The sequence below is a fragment of the Mirounga leonina genome, unplaced genomic scaffold (genome assembly GCF_011800145.1).
Source record: "Mirounga leonina isolate KUSES-001 unplaced genomic scaffold, KU_Mleo_1.0 Mir_152, whole genome shotgun sequence".
Taxonomy (NCBI): Eukaryota; Metazoa; Chordata; class Mammalia; order Carnivora; family Phocidae; genus Mirounga; species Mirounga leonina.
The window spans coordinates 5,920,890-5,942,309 of NW_023270380.1; the positions used below are offsets into that span (position 1 = coordinate 5,920,890).

The 21,420-nt window shown below is 42.1% G+C and overlaps 1 protein-coding gene across 3 annotated transcripts in view; it reads left to right on the forward strand.

Moving 5' to 3' along the window:
- Window positions 1–21,420, forward strand: part of TBCE (tubulin folding cofactor E) — a 94,304-nt gene that overhangs the window by 2,324 nt on the left and 70,560 nt on the right. The window contains exon 1 of one of the 3 annotated variants that reach the window (XM_035008496.1): window positions 13,832–13,928. The exons of the other annotated variants lie outside the window; for them this stretch is intronic. The gene's annotated coding sequence lies outside the window, so the exon portion shown is untranslated. Of the gene's footprint in view, window positions 1–13,831; window positions 13,929–21,420 lie in introns of those variants that run through there. 3 annotated transcript variants of the gene reach the window in all.

Genomic DNA, 21,420 nt, shown 5'->3' on the forward strand with positions numbered 1-21,420 from the left:
GTCTATTATAATAACATACATTCCAACCAAAGCGGTCTTTACAAAGCATAAATCTGATTGTCATTCCCGTGTCTTACATTCTTTTTGGTTTGTTTGGGCTTTTTGGATTTTTTAAATCTATTTTAGAGAGAGAGCACACGAGCAGGGAGGAGCAGAGGGGGAGTGAAGGGGAGAAAGAATCTGAAGCCAACTCCATGCTGTGCTCTGACAGAGCCCGATGCTGGGTTGATTCCACTCCCTCTGAAATCATGACCTAAACCGGAACCAAGAGCCAGATATCAGCTGAGCCGCCAGGCACCCCTCTGACATTCTCTTTGAATCCTCAGTACTGCCACCTATAAATCCCTTGGCATCACATATAAGGCTTTCCAAAATCTGATCTCCAACCCACCGTAACTAACGATATTTCCTAACACTTCACTCTCCCCACACAGCTTATGCTCTGCCATAAAATAGTACTCATCATTGCTGAGACTATTTTCATTTAATTTTTTTAGAATATTTCCTGAACGCCTATGTGCTAGATCTACGCTAGGCTTTGGAGATTTAAGAGTGATACACTATTCCTTCCTGTAATGGAGACTAGTAAGTAAATAGCCAATTATTAAATAGCATTTTTAGTGCTGGAATTGGGGCCCCTAATTACTTTTTTACTTGTCTCCCATTGCATTGGAAACTCATTAAGGGCAAGGACTGTGACTTATTCACCCTTGTATTCCTAGAAGCACTTAATAAATATTTATAATGAATAAATCTACTTGAAACTAATCTCCCACCTCTCAAGGTTTCCATTAAAAAAAGTGTGTGAAAAGATAACATAAACTTCAAATGTTAACTTTTGTGTTAATGTGGTTCTACCTCTAACTTTCTCAGATGATTCTTACTCAATGTTCTGTTCGCTTCTGAAAGGATTCTTAGACTGCTTACTGTTTTGTCTGTGATTACTATTTTATCCAAAGACTGACCTCAAATTCAGGTCCTGTTACTGCCTACTCATTTGAGCTTTCCATCATCACCTTGAAATAACGTATTTAAAACCAACCTATACTTCCCTTCGATCCCTCTACCAATCCAAACAATGGAATGAAACCACTTCAACCCCTGCCTTTTCTATCACCGTCTTTATGCTTCAAGTGATCCAGGAGTAATTTATTTACCCTCATCACCTCTATCCAGTCGTCCCAAGTCCTATAGGTTCGTCCTTTTTTTTTTTAAGATTTTACTGTCAGAGGGGCGCCTGGGTGGCTCGGTCGTTAAGCGTCTGCCTTCGGCTCAGGTCATGGTCCCAGGGTCCTGGGATCAAGCCCCGCATCGGGCTCCCTGCTCCGCAGGAAGCCTGCTTCTCCCTCTCCCACTCCCCCTGCTTGTGTTCCTCTCTTGCTGTGTCTCTCTCTGTCAAATAAATGAATAAAATCTTTAAAAAAAAAAAAAAAGATTTTATTGTCGGAGAGAAAGCACAAGCAGGGAGAGCTGCAGGCAGAGGGAGAAGCACGTTCCCCACTGAGCAAGGAGCCCAGTGCGGGACTCGGTCCCAGGGCCCTGGGATCATGACCTGAGCCAAAGGCAGATGCTTAACTGACTGAACCACCCAGGCATTGAGATCGTCCTTTTTTTAAAGATTTTATTTGAGATAGAGCGAGAGTGAGAGAGCACAAGCAGGGGGAGGGGGAGAAGGAGAGGGAGAAGGAGTCTCTCCACTGAGCCAGAGAGCCCGACTTGGGAGTCATTCCCAGGGCTCGGGGATCATGACCTGAGCTGAAGGCAGATGTTTAATCAACTGAGCCACCCAGGCACCCGGATTTGTCCTTTGAGATGTCTCTTATCTGACCCTTACTTTGCAATTTCCCTGTCATTAGAACAGGTTTTGTTGCCATACATATAAGGCTGATATTTGGTGGTTAGAATACAGAAAAAGACTCATTATAAAGGATCCCACAATAATGTGAATTCAGATATAACGCAATTGGCGTTCGGCTCCTCAAACCGTCCCCCCCTCCAGCTGGCTACTACAGACTTCCTCTGGTTATTCCATTAATCTTGTAGTAATGCAACCTCACATTTTATGTGATTGAATATACTGGACCTTAATGAGTGGTATGGCTTATTTTTACTATATACTAGCTAATAAAATATATAGTAGTGCAATAAGCAATAATGTTAGTAATATAAGTTTCAGTATTAACCCATGAGTTCAAGTTAATTGTGTAGGATGTTTTATGACCATTAATTAATGGGCATCTTTTCACAGAGATGTCTGGAAGACACTTGTAGCACTAGCTGTTATATTTTGTGCGTTCTTTTTTTTTTTTTTTTTAAGATTTTATTTATTTGTCAGAGGGAGTGAGCATGACCAGGGGGAATGGCAGAGGCAGAGGGAGAAGTAGGCTCCCCGCTGAGCAGGGAGCCTGATGCAGGACTCGATTCCAGGACCCTGAGATCATGACCTGAGCCGACGCTTAACCAACTGAGCCACCCAAGGGTCCCTCTTTTTTTTTTTTTTAAAGATTTTATTTATTTATTTATTTTGGGGAGAGGAGAGGGAGAATCCCAAACAGACTCCATGCTGAGCACGGAGCCCAACAAGAGGCTCAATCCCACGACCCTGAGATCATTACCTGAGCCCAAACCAAGAGTCAGACACTCAACTGACTGAGTCACCCAGGTGCCCCTATGTGCATTTTTTTTTTAAGATTTTTTTTTTTAATTTATTTATTTGAGAGAGAGAGAATGAGAGAGAGCAAGCACATGAGAAGGAGACTCCCTGCCGAGCAGGGAGCCCGATGCGGGACTCGATCCAGGGACTCCAGGATCATGACCTGAGCCGAAGGCAGTAGCTTAACCAACTGAGCCACCCAGCGCCCCCCTATGTGCATTCTTTATAAAGCACTGTATACTTTAGAAGAATGACCAATTGATTATCCTTGAATTATATTTGTTACTGTACATAGAGAAAGAAAACTATATGTGAAGATCTGAGAATTGGTTTAATGAATAATAGAAGATATTTAATGGTAAGCTACAAAGTAATTTGTAAATCTTACCAAAACTTGTAAAGTCACTTAACAGAAATTTTAAAATGTGAATTAACACTTGAAAAGTAAAAAAAGATTTAGTTGTAATAAATGATATTCTAACTCATGTCAATGTTCTCACAAGAAAGAAATGATTTATTAAAGCTGACAGATTGAAGCACCTGGCCGGCTCAGTTGGTAGAGCTTGTGACTCTTGATCTCAGAGTCATGAGTTTGAGACCCATGTTGGGTGTAGAGATTACTTCAAAAACAAAATTTTAAAACTAAAAAAGAAAAGCAGACATATTAAGTCAACCATAAAGAATTGGACATATAAAACTAAGTAAAGGAAACTGAAAATGAAGCAGGTTATTTAAACCAATAATGTTATGTTCCACTCTAGGGATAATTTATGTAAATAATTTTTTTTCATTCTTTTTCACACGGTGGCAACTTACTGTAACAATCTCTGAAACCACCTTGTGCTTTCTTGTTTTTCTCTTCCTATAGCTTGGAGATCAGCCTACCTTAAGAACCAAAGGGAATTTACTGAAGGGATCACCAGGTTCAGGTTCAGGACAAATAACCAAGATAGAACAAGAGTCGGAAAATAACTGTAACAGCAAGTACTATTTAGCCTTTTGGTCAGAGTCTGCTGCCAGATGAGGGGACTCCCAACAGTTTTTTCCACTCAAGAATCTCCATGGAGGGGTGCCTGGGTAGCTCAGTCAGTTAAGTGTCCAACTCTTGATCTCAGCTTAGGTTTGGAAATCACAGTCATGAGTTCAAGCCCGCCATTGGGCTCCACGCTGGGTGTGGAGCCTATTTAAACAGAAAAAAGAGAGGAGAGGGGAGGGGAGAAAGGGAAGGAGAAAAGGAAGCGGAGGGGAGGAAAAGGAAGGGGAGGGGAGGGAAGGGATAAAGGGAAGGAAAGGGAAGACTCTTCCTAGAAGCAGAATCCAGCTGGCCAAGATTAGGTCACATATTACCCTTTGGTTGTAGCAGTAAGAGAAGGACATAGCAACCTCCCGGGACCCTTTGGCTTCTGTATGGGAAGACAGGACACTGTGGCTATATACAACTGTGGAGTGGTAATTTGCCAAAAGGAAACAGATGGGATTAGGAAGAATTAGGGTGGCCGAGTGTTGCCATGGCTGTGTGCAATCGCTACAATTCCATCCCTGTGTCTACCTCCCTCCTCAGAGACACTTCTGACAGGACCTCCACTGGCCTTGCCCAGCACTTAGCCAGGGAGAGCAACGAACAGGTGTTTGTCAGCTGTAACCTTCAAAGCACAGTCACTTCCATTACTTGTGGAAAGAGGATTGAGGAAATGGAGGCTTTTCCGGAAAAGTTCTAGCAGAGTGACAGAAGTGAAGATTTGTAAGTCATGTACAATAGATATGTCAATAAATGGATTGAATTTCAAAACAAGAAAAACAAAGGCCTTCCCTAGAGGATCTTATGCCTTGTTTTACATAGCTACATAAGGGTATAACAAAAGAACCTAGGTCTGCAGGGGTGCCTGCGTGGCTCAGTCATTAAGCGTCTGCCTTCAGCTCAGGTCATGATCCCAGGGTCCTGGGATCGAGCCCCGCATCGAGCCCCGCATCAGGCTCCCTGCTCCGCGGGAAGCCTGCTTCTCCCTCTCCCACTCCCCCTACTTGTGTTCCCTCTCTCGCTGTGTCTCTCTCTGTCAAATAAATAAATAAAATCTCTTTAAAAAAAAAAAAAGAACCTAGGTCATCAGTAGAAGGGGGCGCCTGGGTGGCTCAGTTGGTTAAGCGTCTGCCTTCGGCTCCGGTCATGATCCCAACTTCATTTCTTTTTAAGTCTGAATAATAGTCCATTGCATGGGTGGACCATATTTGTTTATGCATTTGTGAGTTGACAGGCATTTGGGTGGTTCCTACTTTTTGGCTATTATCAATAATGTCACTACAAACATTTGCATATAAGTTTTTGTGTGGGTGTATTTTTTTCATTTCTTTTGGGTAATGTTATGGACTGAGTGGTCATGTTCCCCCAAAACTCATTCTGAAGCCTCAACCTCCAATATTTCTATATTTGGAGATAGGGCCTTTATGAAAGCAATTATGTTTAAATGAGGTCATAAGGGTAGGGACCTGATCCAACAGGATTAGTGTCCTTATAAGAAGAGACAAGAGAGAGCTATTTTTTCTGTCTATCATGTGAGGACACAGTAAGGAGAGCCATCTGCAAGCCAGGAACCAAATTGGCTGGCACCTTAACCTTGGACTTGAGCCTCCAGTACTGTGGGAAAATAAACTTCTGTTGTTTAAGCCACTCAGTCTGTGGTATTTTGTTATAGCAGCTCAAGCCAACAGTGACAGGTAAATCCTAGATGGCTGAGTCATATGGTGATCTTGCTTTACATTTTGAGTAGGGAATATATACTTAAGATATGCCCCCTCAGGTGTACAACATGTATATAAAAATATATTTATTTATTATAGCAGTACATATAATAGAAAAAAGTGACAAATGTCCATCAATATAGATGGATTAAATCACAGTCTGTGATTGAGTGCAGCAAAACTATCTATATACTGGGTGCCTGGGTGGCTCAGTTGATTAAGCATCTGCCTTCAGCTCAGATCAGGATCCCAGGGTCCTGGGATTGAGTCCTGCGTCAGGCTCCCTGCTCAGTGGGGAGTCTGCTTCTCCCTCTGCCCCTCCTCCCATTCATTCTCTCAATCTCTCTCTCTCTCTCTCAGATAAATCCAAGAAAAAAAAAACTATATACTATAAGGATATATCGATATAGATATTTACAGATACAGTTATTAGCAAAATATTTTGTAACAATAGAAAAGTTTTATTGATCCATATCATTTCCAGCTATTAATGGCAAATAGAGTTATAATGAAATATTATAAATAATTATGTTACCACAATAAGCATAAAATTACTAAAGTTAATTAGCAAAACCCTGAAATACATAATGGGACTTAATACTTTTGTTTAAGAATTAGACCATAACTGGGCGCCTGGGTGGCTCAATCAGTTAAGCGTCTGCCTTTGGCTCAGGTCATGATCCCAGGGTCCTGGGATCGAGTCCTGCATCGGGCTCCTTGCTCAGTGGGGAGCCTGCTTCTCCCTCTGCCTGCCGCTCCCCCTGCTTCTGCTCTCTCTTGCTCTCTCTCTCTGACAAATAAATACAATCTTAAAAAAAAAAAGAATTAGACTGTAACTTACAGCTTATATTCAAGAATTCCAAATTTTTTTTAAAACTTTAATGTCTGTGTAGCACACAATGAAGAAAAGATGAGTTGGTTTCATTGGATCAAATGGAGAAATAAATAAGCCGATGAAAGGTCAATAGTACCTTCCATCAAATTTCATACTAAAATTATTTGCTTTGCTTTCTGGTAATTGAATTTGATAATATCCAACCATTTTACTAAGCAAAATACTTTTTTGAGATATTTGTGTTCTTCTTCCTCTATTTTTTTCCATCCTTAGTTCCAGAAAAGTACCCAGGCCACTTTGTGCTTTCTTGTCTCAGGGAAGTATTAAAATTATCAGACTAAAATAAATTTCTTGCAAGATACTTCCTTTTCTGAATGAATTTTCCTAAAACCTGAGCCCATGGAGAGGATCAGGCTAGGTATCCTGGAGGAGGGGCACAGAATAAAAGGAGCAGTGACTTTAAGGGCAAAGAGAAAGGAAAGGAGAGGAGAGATTCTGGGAAGGGAGCAAAAGCCAGAAGTTCCCAAGATTGTTGCTAGTGTTCCAGGGGATGAGCAAGATTTTAGAGAGGATGGACCGGACATCCTCGCTCCCTTCCATATGAATTTTTTCGAGGACACAAACATTCAGTCCACAAACCCAAAAGAAATGAAAAAGCATATCCAGGGCACCTGGGTGGCTCAGTCGGCTAAATGTCCGACTCTTGATTTTGGCTCAGGTTGTGATCTCAGGGTTGTGAAACTGAGCCCCTCGTCAGGCTCTGCACTCAGCGCAGAGTCTGCTTGTCTCTCCCATCTCTCTATCTCTAAAATAAATAAAATCTTAAAAAAAAAGAAAAAACATATCCATGCAAAACCTTGTACACAAATGTTCATAGCAGCATTCCCATGGCAAGGAAGCAGAAATGTTCTGGACTTTGAAGGATCTTTATTAGCTTTAACAATAAACCTGTGCATGGTGTCTATGAAGCCTAGAGATGAGATGACCTCAGGTACCTCCTAAATCTAAAAGCTGGTAAAGTGGTCCCAAGTCTGACTGAGATTAAATTTTCTGCAGGCCCTACAAGGTGGAGGAAGAATATTCATCCTCTTCAAGGAGCACCTGGGTGGCTCAGTCGGCTGGGCATCTGACTCTTGATTTCAGCTGGGGTCATGACTCAGGGTCTTGGAATTGAGCCCTGCATCAGGCTCCCCACTCAGTGGGGAGTCTGCTTGTCTCCCTCTCTCTCTGCCTCTTCCCCTGCTTGCAATTTCTCTCTCTCAAATAAATCTTTAAAAAAAAAAAAATACTCATCCTCTTCAAGATGCTAGACTGAGGGCGCCTGGGTGGCTCAGTTGGTTAAGCGACTGCCATCGGCTCAGGTCATGATCCTGGAGTCCCGGGATCGAGTCCCGCATCGGGCTCCCTGCTCTGCAGGGAGTCTGCTTCTCCCTCTGACCCTGTTCTCTCTCATTCTCTCTCTCAAATAAATAAATAAAATCTTTAAAAAAAAAAAAAAGATGCTAGACTGAGTACAATGTTGATTCTTTCTCCCTTTTGGGAGAATACTAAAAGGAAAGTAAAAGAATAAAAAGGCTAAAATATCAAAATAACATTGAGAATGGGCTCTGCTAGTGCATGAGAAATTTCAAAAAAAATTTCAGGTGCACCTGGGTGGCTCAGTTGTTTAAGTGTCTGCCTTCTGCTCTGGTTATGATCCCAGAGTCCTGGGATCAAGCCCCACCCACATCAGGCTTCCTGCTCAGCAGGGAGTCTGCTTTTCCCTCTCCCTCTACCCCTTGTCCTCCGCTTGTGCTCTGTCTCTCACTTTCTCTCTCTCAAATAAATAAATAAAATCTTAAGAAAAATTTCTGGAACACAGAAAGCAGATGACTGATGAAAGCGGTGTGGATAAAGCCATAGCTAAAAATATGTAGAGAAGAGGTTGGGGCTGACATAGGATCCAACAGGCTCAGTAGAACCAAATGTATAGGCAGAATAATGCCCCCACCAAAGATGTCCATGTCCTCATCCCCAGAACTGTAAATATGGTAGGTTATATGGCAAAGGGGAGTTAAGGTTGCAGATGAAATTAAGGTTGCTAATCAGATGACCTTAAAATACGGAGATTATCCTGAATTGCCCAAATGGACCAAAGTAATACAAGGATTTTTCCAAGTGGACAAGGGAGGCAGACAGGGAGAGTGAAAGAAGATGTGAGGATGGAAACGAGGTCAGAGTGGTGTGATATGGAAAGGACTCAACACACCATTTCTGACCGTGAAGATGGATGAAGGGGACTGTGAGCCATGGAATACAGGTGGCTTCTAGAAACCAGAAAAGGCAAGGAATGGATTCTTGCCTGGAGCCTCCAGATAGGAACACAGCCCCACTGACACCTTGATTTTAGCCCAGTGAGAAGTGTTGGACTTCTACAGAACTGTAATATAATAAATTTATGTTGTTTTAAGCCACTAAGATTGTGGTAATCTGTTAGAGCAGTGATAGAAAATGAACTGGAACAGTGCTGTACTTGTCAACACAGAGGTTTGAAGGGATAAATATGGATGAAAACAGAAATTAATTGATGGGCTGCAAATAACAGGATGTATTCCTCCCACTACCTCTTTCTCGTACCCCAGTGAGGAAGCTAAATCATCACTGCCAGGTATATATCCCTAAGCAGAAAAGTAAGACATCTTCTCTAGAGAGCTAGGAGTGAGTTTCTGGGGAGAATTTGGGTAACTGGCAAAGATGTTGGTGTCAAAGAGCTACACTCTTCTATTTGGCATATGAGAGCCTTCCTGGAGCATGGCAGTTCCCTTCCCTCTCACATGACAATGAGACTTACCATCAAGCAGCCTTACCCACAGAAGTCGAGCTCCTTCTAGCTCCCATTTAGAATTTCTACTGCCTCATTTTGTGATATAAATGGACACCCAGGAACTCCCACATTTATAGAGCACCTGCAGTTTAACAGAGAAAGACCAAGGTAAAAAAAAAAAAAAAAGGCAACAACAAAACAAGAAAAATATAGAAAAAATTTAATTTAAGGGAACAGACCAAACCTTAAAATAAGACAAACCATAATCAAAAAATATCATTGGAGAGATTTGAGATGATATTGAATTGAATCTATGACATGTTTTTTTATCTACCCAGCAATCATTCCTTGCTTTTTCCTTGTGGAAATAACTCTGATATTTTCTCCATGTTTCATGGTCCTATGCTTCGGGGGTGGGGGGGCAGAAGTCTCTCTTTCTCCGAGAGACCTTCAACTGATTGAACAAGGCCCACCCATACTAAGGAGGGCAATCTGCTTTACCTGAAGTCTACTGATGTAACTGTTAATCTCATCTAAAACACTCCTTCACAGCCACATTTAGACTAGTGTTTGACCAAATATCTGGGTGCCATGACCTAGCCTAAGTTGACACAATCAATCTTCACAACCAGTATAATACAGGGGAAAGTTGCCATGTCAGAAAGTGCCAGAAGTTCATAAGAAGAAGACCAGCAGGAATGCCACTGTGGAACATCTCCCTGGAAGGCTGACACTTCCTTCAATGGGGGTAGGAGGAGGAACAACCTTGAAGAAGATTGTAAAATGTTACAATGAGAGAATTCGCTTTTGAGTTTTGTTTTCTATTTTATTTTTTTTTAAAGATTTTATTTTTAAGTGATTTCTACACCCAACATGGGGCTGAAACTCACGACCCCAAGATCAAGAGTTGCATACTCTACTGACTGAGCCAGCCAGGCACCTCGGATTTTGTTTTCTTATATAAATCTTTCTCAGAATGTGCTTATGAACAATTATTCATAGCCTGAACTGTCATGATGTCTAAATAGATACTAATGAAATCAAATAGGTCTCCCAAAATTGAGTGGGCTTACCTGAACTTGATCTTCTTTCAAGTTATCCCACAACTCCAAATGGCTTCTGTACTAAAATAGTTGTCATGCCCCCAATAACAAAACCAAGAAAGTAGATGTAGACACTGAGAAAGTATGCAGCACAAGAAGAACAAAAAGGCAAAGACAGATAACCAAGGAGGGAGCAATCAAAGGAGTAAGGAACTCAGGAAGGAAGAAGAGACCAGCTAATTGAAAAGAAAGGGGGTTCTTAATCTGGGATCCATGGACTCATTGGGGCCTATTAATGGGCTTGAAAGGATTAATTAACTCTCTGAAATTATAGGCAAAATTCATATATATATATATATGAATGGATATACATATATATGGATAGCTTTCATTAGATTTCCAAAGTGATTCATAATTCCCTGTCAAAAAAAGAAGAGAAAGAAAGAGAAGGGGAAGAAGAAGAGGAAGAAGAGGGAGAAGAAGGAGGAGAAGGAGGAGGGGAAGAAGAGGAAGAAAGAACCAGTGGAATTGGTATATCTGGTTTCTAGGAGTAAACCATTACAGTGTAATGCAGCAGAGATATCCAATAGGATGTCTGAAAAATGTTCATCAAATGTGGCAGTTAGATCTATTCTTTGAAGAGTCATTTAGCCTTATTCCCTAAACTTCCTTTCCACTTCAACTCATGCTAGTCTGGCTTCTGAGTCCAAAACTACCAAAACTGCTCTTGTCAAGGACACTGGCATTTATCTTGCAAAATCTAGTGAGTAGTTCTCTCTTTTCATCTTCCTTAATTTCTCCAGCTAAAATCCCAGTCTACAGGGTGCCTGGGTGGCTCAGATGGTTAAACGTCTGCCTTCAGCTCATGTCATGATCTCCAGGTCCTGGGATGGAGCCCCATGTTGGGCTCCTGGCTCAGCGGGGAGTCTGCTTCTCCCTCTCACTCTGCTTGCCTCTCTCCCTGCTTGTTCTCTCTCTGTCTCTCTCTCAAATGAATAAATAGAATCTTAAAATAATAACAATTAAAAAAAATAAACCCCCAGTCTTCAAGTTTTGCTCCTACCTTTCTGGTTTAAGCCACCATTTTCTTTTCAAAAAATTTTTCTTTTTTAATTAGGCTCCATGCCCCATCTTGGGCCTTGAACTCATGACCCTGAAATTGAGAATCACATGCTCTACCCACTGAGCCAGCCAGGCACCCCTAAACCACCATTTTTGTGTGTGTGTGCTGTATATGAAATGACTGTAATAGTTCATAACTGACCTCTCTACTTACCATCACCCTCTCCCCTGCCTCCCATCCCTGTTAACTTGTAGCACTAGAAAGATTTTTTTTTTTTTTTAAAGATCTTATTGGACAGAGAAAGAGAGCACAAGCAGGAAGAGTGGCAGGCAGAGGGAGAGAGAGAAGCAGGCTCCCCACTGAGCAGGGAGCCCGACCTGGGGCTCAATCCCAGGACTCCGAGATCATGACATGAGCCAAAGGTAGCCGCTTAACCCACTGAGCTACCCAGGTGCCCCTAGAAAGATCTTTAAAAGTTGTAAGTCAGTATTTTCCACTTAGGGATCTTCATATTTGCTCTTACTTAGGCCTGTGGTGCTCTTCTTCCAGTTTTTCTTTTAAGATTTATTTATTTTTGAGAGAGAGAGAGAACCTGAGTGCTTGCGCTCAAGTGTGGGGGAGGGGCACAGGGAGAGAATCTTCAAGCAGAATCCCCCCCCGTCAGCGAGAAAGCTGACGCAGGGCTCAATCCCACGACCCATGAGATCATGACCTGAGCCGAAACTCAAGAGTCCGATGCTCAACTGACTGAGCCACCCAGGCACCTCTCACCTTTTTTTTTTGTTCTACTTATTTATTTATTTTTAACTTTGCTGGATCCTTCTTATCTTAAAGCTATCAGTTCAAATACCATCTCTCTCTCTCTCTCTCTCTTTTTTTTTAATTTGAAAGAGAGAGAGAGAGCACAAGCTGGAGGGCGGGGGAGGCAGAGGGAGAGGGAGAAGCAGGCTTCCCACAGAGCAGGGAGCCTGATGGGGGACTCGATCCCAGGACCCTGGGATCATGACCTGAGCCGAAGGCAGACGCTTAACCAACTGAGCCACCCAGGCACCCCAGTTCAAATACAATCTTGAAAGTTATCTTCCCTTTACCTTCCTAAAGTTGGTTACATCTTATTATAGCACTCTCTATTTCCTTTATTGCACTTAGCACAATCTGAAATTATTTGTTTTATTTATGTATCATCTGCCTCATGCCGTTAGAATATAAATGTCCCAGGACTGGAACACTGCATCTCTTTCTCACTGCTAGATCTCCAATGCCTGAAAAACAGTATTTGGTGCAGAGCTGGCACTCGCTAAATATTTACTCAAGGCACCAATGATGAGACTCAAAAGGGATTCCATTGCAAATATTCAGTATTTTAAGTTTGAGCTTTTTTCTATAATGTTTTAAATACAACTTTTATTTTTATTTATTTAATTTATTTTTAAAGATTTTATTCACCTATTTGAGAGAGAGAGAGCAAGCAGGGGGGAGGAGCCGAGGGAGAGGGACAAGCAGACTCGTCGCTGAGCATGAAGCCTGACTCAGGGCTCGATCCCACAACCCCTAGACCACGACCCTAGCCGAAATCAAGAGTCGGATGCTCAACTGACTGAGCCACCCAGGCGTCCCTTAAATACGACTTTTACAACAAAGGGTGAGAATTAATCCTATCAATCTATGCTGTAGAGAAATCAAGGGATAGGGGGACTGAAGAATCACCTTGGTGATTTGAAGTCACTGGTGAAGCCAGAAGGCCAGGCTGAAAGGGATAAAATTGAGAAGGAGGTGAGGAATGAGAGGCAGGAGGTATACACCTATTTGAGGGAAAGATCACAGGTATTGTGTGCTTTAATCACCATTGCTAAAAGTTTGTGTCATCTCATTTGATCCTCACAACAAACCAGTTGATCCATTGAGCTAGTTACATAGGAGAATACTGAGGCTTAGAAAGTAACATGCCTATGGAATTTGCTCTATTATTGTATTTACTTTCATTCTGCCTTATGTTTTAGCTAGTTAATTATTATTTTTAGCTTTTGAGGCATCAACACTTTTTTCTTTTTTCTTTCTTTATTTAAAGATTTTATTTGACAGAGAGAGACACAGCGAGAGAGGGAACACAAGCAGGGGGAGTGGGAGAGGGAGAAGCCAGGGAGCCCAATGTGGGGCTCAATCCCAGAACCCTGGGACCATGACCTGAGCCGAAGGCAGACAATTAACCGACTGAGCCACCCAGGCGCCCCTATTTTTTTTTTTTAAGTTTTTTTTTTTTTTTTAATTTACTTGAGAGAGAACATGAATGAGAGAACACAGAGGGAGAAGCAGACTCCCCGCTGAGCAGGGAGCCCGATGCGGGACTCGATCCTGGGACTCCAGGATCATGACCCCAGCCGCCGAAGGCGGACCCTCAGCCCACCGAGCCACCCAGGCGCCCCTCGACACTATTTTATTCTCTGTGACTACACGCTTCCTGCGTGGTAGACTCTGCATAAACATGGTACTGAAAAACAAACTAGATCATGCACGTTCATTGGGTTGTTCTGACATCCTGAGTTTGCGGGAATCAGCTATGCAGGACAGAGGCGGAGAGCCGGCCCAGATTTGGGTGGATGAACCTAACATCTATCCACTCCCAAAACCCTTGCCTATTACGTTCAGGCCTGAGCTCCAGCGTCCGCAGCTCACGCCGCGGAGGCGGGACTTCCTGTCTCCCTACAGAAACACTTCCGGCCAAAGCCGGAACCTTCGCTGCGGACCGGCGCGTGCGAGGGTCGCTGCTCCGACCACCCGGGCTAGCCGCGGGCCAGGTGAGCTTCGGAGGGGCTGAGGGCCTGCGGGAGCCAAGCGTTGGTGGCTGGCCTGTGGCGGGGGCATCACCCTGCAGTGCTTCGGTCCTTCTGTCCTCTCCTAGAAACTTCTCAGGTTGTCAGAGTTGGGCGTTGCCCGCTCCCTGCCGCCGCGACCAGACCCAGACTCGCAGGCTGGAAGGGAGTCCGGGCGGGCGGGGGCCCCAGCTCGGGCCGCGGGCGAGGGAGCGGGAGCCGCAGCGCCGCCCAGCGCTTTGCGGAGAAGCCTTGTTGGCGTGTCACTTTGGAAGAGGGGAACTGCTCAGGTTATAGAAACGGCCCTGAAGTTCCAGATCACTTAACATCTGTGACGAAGGAGAAATAACGTGAAGTAGGTGCGGAACTTTGAACATTTTGAAATAGTTCAGTTACCACCAGCTGGGGATTGGTCTAAGTTGTGGGTGGGTCCATACGAGGGTGTGACATCCCTGTCCTCGAAGGAACAACAGTCTCGGGAATTGTTGGGAAGACGGGGTTCACAAATGCTAAAGTGTTAAAATAAAGAGGAGATTAAGAGAGCCGACTTCTCGTCCGTCTCTGTCTCAACGTTCCCCATCATTTTACTTTTAATCTTTCTCTATGCTTTTATAAACAGCATATCGCTGGGGATTTTTAAAAATCCAAGTCGACAGGCTCTGCCTTTTGACTGGCAGGTTTTTGTACTTATTCATTGTCATTATTGAGGTATTTGTTCAGGCCCAAACTTTTGGAGTCATCTATGACTCATTTCTTTCACACCACACATGTAATCCATCAGCAAATCCTGTGCCCTTCGCTTTCAGAATCTGTCCAGACTCCCAAGCCTTTCTCACCACTTCCACTAGTCCAGTTTACAGCTTGTCTCTCACCTGGATTACTGCTGTAGCCACCTGACTAGTCTGCTTTTTCTTCTTAGTCTCTTCATCACAGCATCTAAAGTGACCCTCCTTAAAAAAAGAAAAAAAAAATTATTGCCCTCCTTTCAAAAAATCCTGCAGGGACTACCCATTGCACTCAGTAAAAGCCGAAGTTGGTAGAGTGGTCCCCGAGGTCCTGTATGATCCCCTCCTGTTTTACCTCTGATCTCATCTCTTGCTACTGCTCCTCTTTTCTCTATTTTGTGGCCTCCTCAAGCACATCCCAGCCTCAGGATATTTGCAGTTGGGGGTTCCTTTGCCTGGAATGCTCTCCCCCCATCTGTGTACATGGTTTAATCCCTTAACTCCCTCATATTTTTTGGAATATTAGCTTCTCAGTGAGGTCTTCCCCCACATAGCCTTCCCTTACATCTCCATTGCACTCATTGTCATTGTGCTTACCATCATTTGACATGCCATGTGGTTTATTCGTTTGTCTCATTTACTGTGTTTCCCCCACGAGGATAGAAGCTTCCTGAGAGCAGATATTTTTGTATGTTTTGTTAACTGCTGTATTCCTCGTGCCTAAAACAGTATCTGGCTTTTGGTAGATTTTCCATAATATAACTGTTGAATGAATGGATTTGGACTTTTTCTACCATCTTACACTTGATACTTTCTGTGTTGTTTTTTTTTTCTCCTTTCTTGCCTTTTTTTGGATTGAGGTTTGATCTTGTTTATTTTCTCTTTTCATTTTTTCTTTTCTACTTTGGAAGATCTGTTACTCTATGTACTCTGTTTCTGTACTTATAGGGCTAACTTTTTAATTCTAATTTTTAATTTAGTTATGCATACTTAATTGAATCTAATTCAATCTTAAGTGAATCTTAACCCTGCAGCACAATATTGTTTTTACCTTTTACTGATTTCATTTTATTTCTTTATTTATTTTTAAAGATTTTATTTATTTATTTGACAGAGAGATAGAGAACACAGGTAGGCAGAGCGGCAGGCAGAGGGAGAGGGAGAAGCAGGCTCCCCGCTGAGCAGGGAGCCCAACATGGGGCTCGATCCCAGGACCCTGGAATCATTGACCTGAGCTGAAGGCAGACACTTAACCAACTGAGCCACCAGGCGCCCCCCTTTTACTGATTTTAAACAGGCTTCTTGGATCATCTCAGTACTTAATTATTTTTGTAAGGTGTAAATGTTCAACAATAAAACTAGAGTTGTTACTATTTTCTGGTGGTTTTGATTTTTTCTTTTTGATTGATTCATTTTTTTTTAAAGATTTTATTTATTTGAGAGAGAACACGAGTGGGGGGTGGGAGGGGGCAGGAAGGTCAGAGGGAGAGAGAGAAGCAGGCTCCCCCCTGAGTAGGGGCTCAACCCAGGATCCTGAGATCACGACCTGAGCCCAAGGCAGCCGCTTAACCGACTGAGCCATCCAGGTGCCCCTTCTGTTTGATTTATTAAAGTCAGTTTATCATACACTTTAATAGAATATTTGTTGTATACTTAGCACTTCAGAGTTTGTTTTTTAAAAAGTGTATGATACTTTTCCTACTTTAGCATTTTGCTGGGAAATATGCAAGAGAGTCCACTAGAAAACAACATGTCAGACAGTAAGTGTGCAATGAATATAACCCAGAGAGTGAAACTAATAATACACTATATGTTAACTAACTTGAATTTAAATTAAAAACAAACAAACTATGGCCCAGAGAGTAAATAGGGTCTACCAGAAAGGAGAAACATCATGGTTTGCCAATTATTAGGAGTGGCTGGGATAAATTTGTGGAGGAGTGGTTTGGAGAGATTTGCTGGTATTTAGAAGTGTGTAGAGAAAGGGCACAAAGTTATTGATTAATTTTATTCTCATTCATACAGTTTTGTCATAAAAATCGTGGGTTTGGTGTAGATTTTAGTCATTGGTCATTGGTGTTTTAGAGAGAAGGAGTGCCTTTGGCCTCTTAGGAAATGCTTAAAACTTTTTGGAGGACCTACTTAAATATGAGACGATTCAGTATGGGAAGGCTAAGGATCTACTGTGAGGTTGTAGTACAACTTGGAGACGGGCTTTGACATTTAGCATAAAAAGACAGAAAAGACATTATGGTAAGTGAAATAAGCCAGTCACAAAGACAAATACTGTTTGATTCCACTTATATGAGATACCTCAAGTAGTCAAGTTCATAAAAACAAGGTCGGGGCTGGGGAGAAAGGGTTATGGGAGTTGTTGAATGGGTATAGAATTTCAATTTGGCTGGATGAGAAGGTTTTGGTGATTGGTTGCACAACAATGTGAATATGCCTAATGCTACTGAATTCTACACTTAAAAATGGTTAAGATGATAAATTTTATGTGTATTTTACCACAACTAAAAACACTTTTTCAAAAAGAACAGCAGATTTTTAAAACAGTGTTTGTTTAAAACTGTGCTAAATAACGGGCGCCTCGCTGGCTCATTTGGTAGAGCATGTGGCTCTTGATCTTGGGGTTGTGAGTTTGAGCCCCACATTGGGGATAGAGCTTACTTTAAAAAAAATTGGGCTAAATACTTGGAAGTTGTCACATTTTGGGGTGGTAATTTTTTTTTAAAGATTTTATTAGAGACAGACAGCACGAGCAGGGGGGAGGGGAAGAGGGAGAGGGAGAAGTAGGCTTCCTGCTCAGCAGGGAGCCGGATGGGGGACTCAATCCCAGGACCCTAGGCTCATGACCTGAGCAGAGGGCAGATGCTTAACCGACTGAGCCACCCAGGTGCCCTGACTTATTGCAATTAAACTTCCCATGTCAGCTACTGTTATTCTGAATTTGTGATATTTCTTTGGATTTATGGAATATTTTCCCCTTATCTAAATATAGAGTCTGATTTATGATGTTAACAATCTTAATCATTAAGAGATCTTAATGGCTACATTGACTTTTTATGTTGAGCACTTCTACACATAAAAACTCATTTAATTCTCACAACAGCCCTATGAAGTAGGTCCTAATACCATCTACATTTTACAGATGAGGAAACTGAGACACAGAGAGATTGGATTATCCAGTGTCCTATAGCTACCATGTAGTGGACAAGGTTGAATTTCTCTCCAGCAGACTGGCTGCATATAATGTCCATATTACATTACATAGGAACAAATATCTTTTTTTTTTTTAAAGATTTTATTTATTTATTTATTTGAGAGAGAGAATGAGATAGAGAGAGAGAGAGCATGAGATGGAGGAGGGTCAGAAGGAGAAGCAGACTCCCTGCTGAGCAGAGAGCCTGATGCGGGACTCGATCCCAGGACTCCAGGATCATGACCTGAGCCGAAGGCAGTCGCTCAACCAACTGAGCCACCCAGGCGCCCCAGGAACAAATATCTTAATTCTTATGTGTTTTTCAGAATTCTTTCAGTTGAGGGAGAAAGAAACTGCTCAGATTCATGTAAACCAAAGAAAGACTTTACTGTTCCATTTAACTGGGCTAATGAAAGGCTTTAGGCATAGTTGGAACAACTCCACTTTCCTTTTTGGCCTTATTTTCAGACAAATTTTTCCAAATAGTGGCAGAGGTACCTCTCAGCTATTCCAGGTTTAAGTGGTCCTTTTGTTTTAAGGTCTTGGGAAAGAGAGATGGATCCTCTCTTCAGGAGCCCATGTCATCTTCTGAAAGACTGACTCTCCTTGGGTTAGGATCTTTACATGTGGACCAGTTGCTATATGCAAGGAAATGGAGGTGAGGAGTCATCATATTGGCTGTCCTGGGCCATGTGTCCACTCCTGTAGTGGGTGAGTGACAGCCCACCAGGCAGAGAGAGTGCACTTCCCACAGGGGGAAGCTGCTGGGCTGAAAAGGCAGAAAATAGGTGAGAACCGTTTCGATAGTATAGATCGAACTCTTGCTCTTTGTTCAGGTGCCTTTCCCAGTGGATTCTTCCACTTTTAAACAATAACAGTCATTTTTAGAAGAATTTTTAGAAGAGTTAAAGAAATTGTTAACATTTCAAATGAATATTGTGCAGTTAAGGAAAATGAAAGCATGTGCTATATGTTGGAGACTTGCCACCAAACTCCTCTCATGTCATCAAATTTTCTTTGATTCTTTAGGATAAAGACCCCTTTAGCAGTCTGATAAATCTTGTGAGTACTTTAGAATTTTTTTTAAGATTTTATTTTTAAGTAATCTCTACACCCAGCGTGGAGCTTGAACTCAAAAGCCCAAGATCAAGAGTCACACACTCTACCGACTGAGCCAGCCATAAAAAAAGTGTGTGGTTTTGTTTTGTTTTGTTTGTTTTTTTAAAGATTTATCCATTTGACACAGAGAGAGAGACAGCTAGAGAGGGAACACAAGCAGGGGGAGTGGAAGAGGGAGAAGCAGGCTCCTGGCCGAGCAGGGAGCCCGATGCAGGCCTCGATCCCAGGACCCTGGGATCATGACCTGAGCCGAAGGCAGACGCTTAATGACTGAGCCACCCACGCGCCCCAAGTGTGTGGTTTTTTTAAAGAATTTATTTATATATTAGAACAAGAGAGAGCACAAGCGGGGGAGGGGCAGAAGGAGAGGGATAAGCATACTCCCTGTTGAGCAGGGAGCCTGACATGGGGCTCAATCCCAGGACCCTGAGTTCATGACCTGAGCCGAAGGCAGACACTTGGCTGAGCTGCCCGGGCATCCTAAAGTGTTTTTAAATACAGAAAATACATAGGATTTCATGTAAAGAACTTATAAAACTCAGCACCCCAAACCCAAATAATCCAGTTAAGAAATGGGCAGAAGATATGAATAGACATTTTTCCAAAGGACATCCAGATGCCTAACAGACACATGAAAAGATGCTCAACATCACTATCAGGGAACTACAAATCAAAACTGCAATGAGATATCACCTCACACACACCAACAGGTGTTGGTGAGGATTGGAGAAAGGGGAACCCCCTTGCACTGTTGGTGGGAATGCAAACTGGTGCAGCTACTGTAGAAAACAGTAAGGAGACTCCTCAAAAAGTTAAAAATAGAACTACCTATGATCCAGCGATTGCACTACTAAGTATTTACCCAAAGGATACAAAAATACAGATTCAAAGGGAGTATATGCATCCCAGCGTTCATAGCAGCATTATCAACAATAGCCGAATTGTGGAAAGAACCTAAATGTCCATCAACTGATGAATGGATAAAGAAGATGTGGCATATGTATGCAATAGAATATCAGCCATAAAAAAGAAGGAAATCTTGCCATTTGCAACGATGTGAGTGGAGCTAGAGAGTATAATGCTAAGTGAAACAAGTCAGAGAAGGACAAATACCATATGAATTCACTCGTGTGTAATTTAAGAAACAAAACAAACAAACATGGGGGGAAACAAAAGAGAGGAAAATCAAGAAACAGACTCTTAATTATAGGGAACAAACTGATGGTCACCAGAGGGCAGGTGGGTGAAGGGATGGGTGAAATAGGTGATGGGGATTAAGGAGGGCACTTGTGACGAGCACTGGGTCTTGTATGGAAGTGCCAAATCACCAAATTCTGCACCTGAAACTAATATTACACTGTATGTTAACTAACTGGAATTTAAATAAAAACTTGGGGGGGGGTAGAAAATACCTAAGATTTCAGATGAAATCTAGTTATGTGAAATAAAGTTATCAAAATACTTAAAAATTGTAATATAATCATGTGTTCATTAATATATTAAATGACAAAAATCTAGTGGCAGGTCTAATATTGTAATTTTGAAATAGTGATTCATGTAAATTATATCTTGAGATATCTGTAATAGCTGTAATGTGATATAAAATATGTGTGATCACAGGTGCTACTAATCCAAGTGATTTTTTGGCCTATGTGCACAATATTGGAAAATGCTAAATTTCAGTGAGAAGTTAGTGAATATCTTCAGTTAGAAGACACCTTGAGAACCTATGGACTTAGGGTAAAAAATACCTCACTTAGGCTCTGTCCAGGTAATCCGTCCAGTACTCCCAACTACCTGATGAGAGTGAGGTCTCACTCAGTTCTTGTTAGTTGGCCCTGATCCCCAGTTGCATGACTTGTACTATGTTTCTTTGACCAGGCTTCCTAGATGCAGTCTTTGGGTTTCTGAGAAGCGTCCACTTGGACTGTCCCTTATTGTGCTGTTCCCACTTTTTGGGAGATCCATCTATGTTTTCTTGAACCTATTAATACCAGATATTAACCTTGACCTCCCTTAAGTCTGAATTTCTGGTGGTCATGATTTAACCACTTAGATATATTCCCTCCCATCTTTTTTTTTTTTTAAGATTTTATTTATATATTTGAGAGAGAGAGAGCATGCACGCATGAGAGGGTGTGGGGAAGGGGGGAGGCGGAGGGGGAGAGGGAGAGACAGAGAATCCCAGATGGACTCCACGCTGAGCACAGAGCCAGACGTGGGGTTTGATTTCACGATCCAGTGTCCCAATTAAAGCTGAAGCAAATCAAAACTCTACAAAACTTAAAATATTGGGAATTAAATTTCCTATTATTTTTCGAATTGTGCTAAAATACAGATAACATTGGCTATCTTAATTTTTTTTTTTAAGATTTTATTTTTAAGTAATCTCTACCTCCAGAGTGGGGCTTGAACTCACAACCCTGAG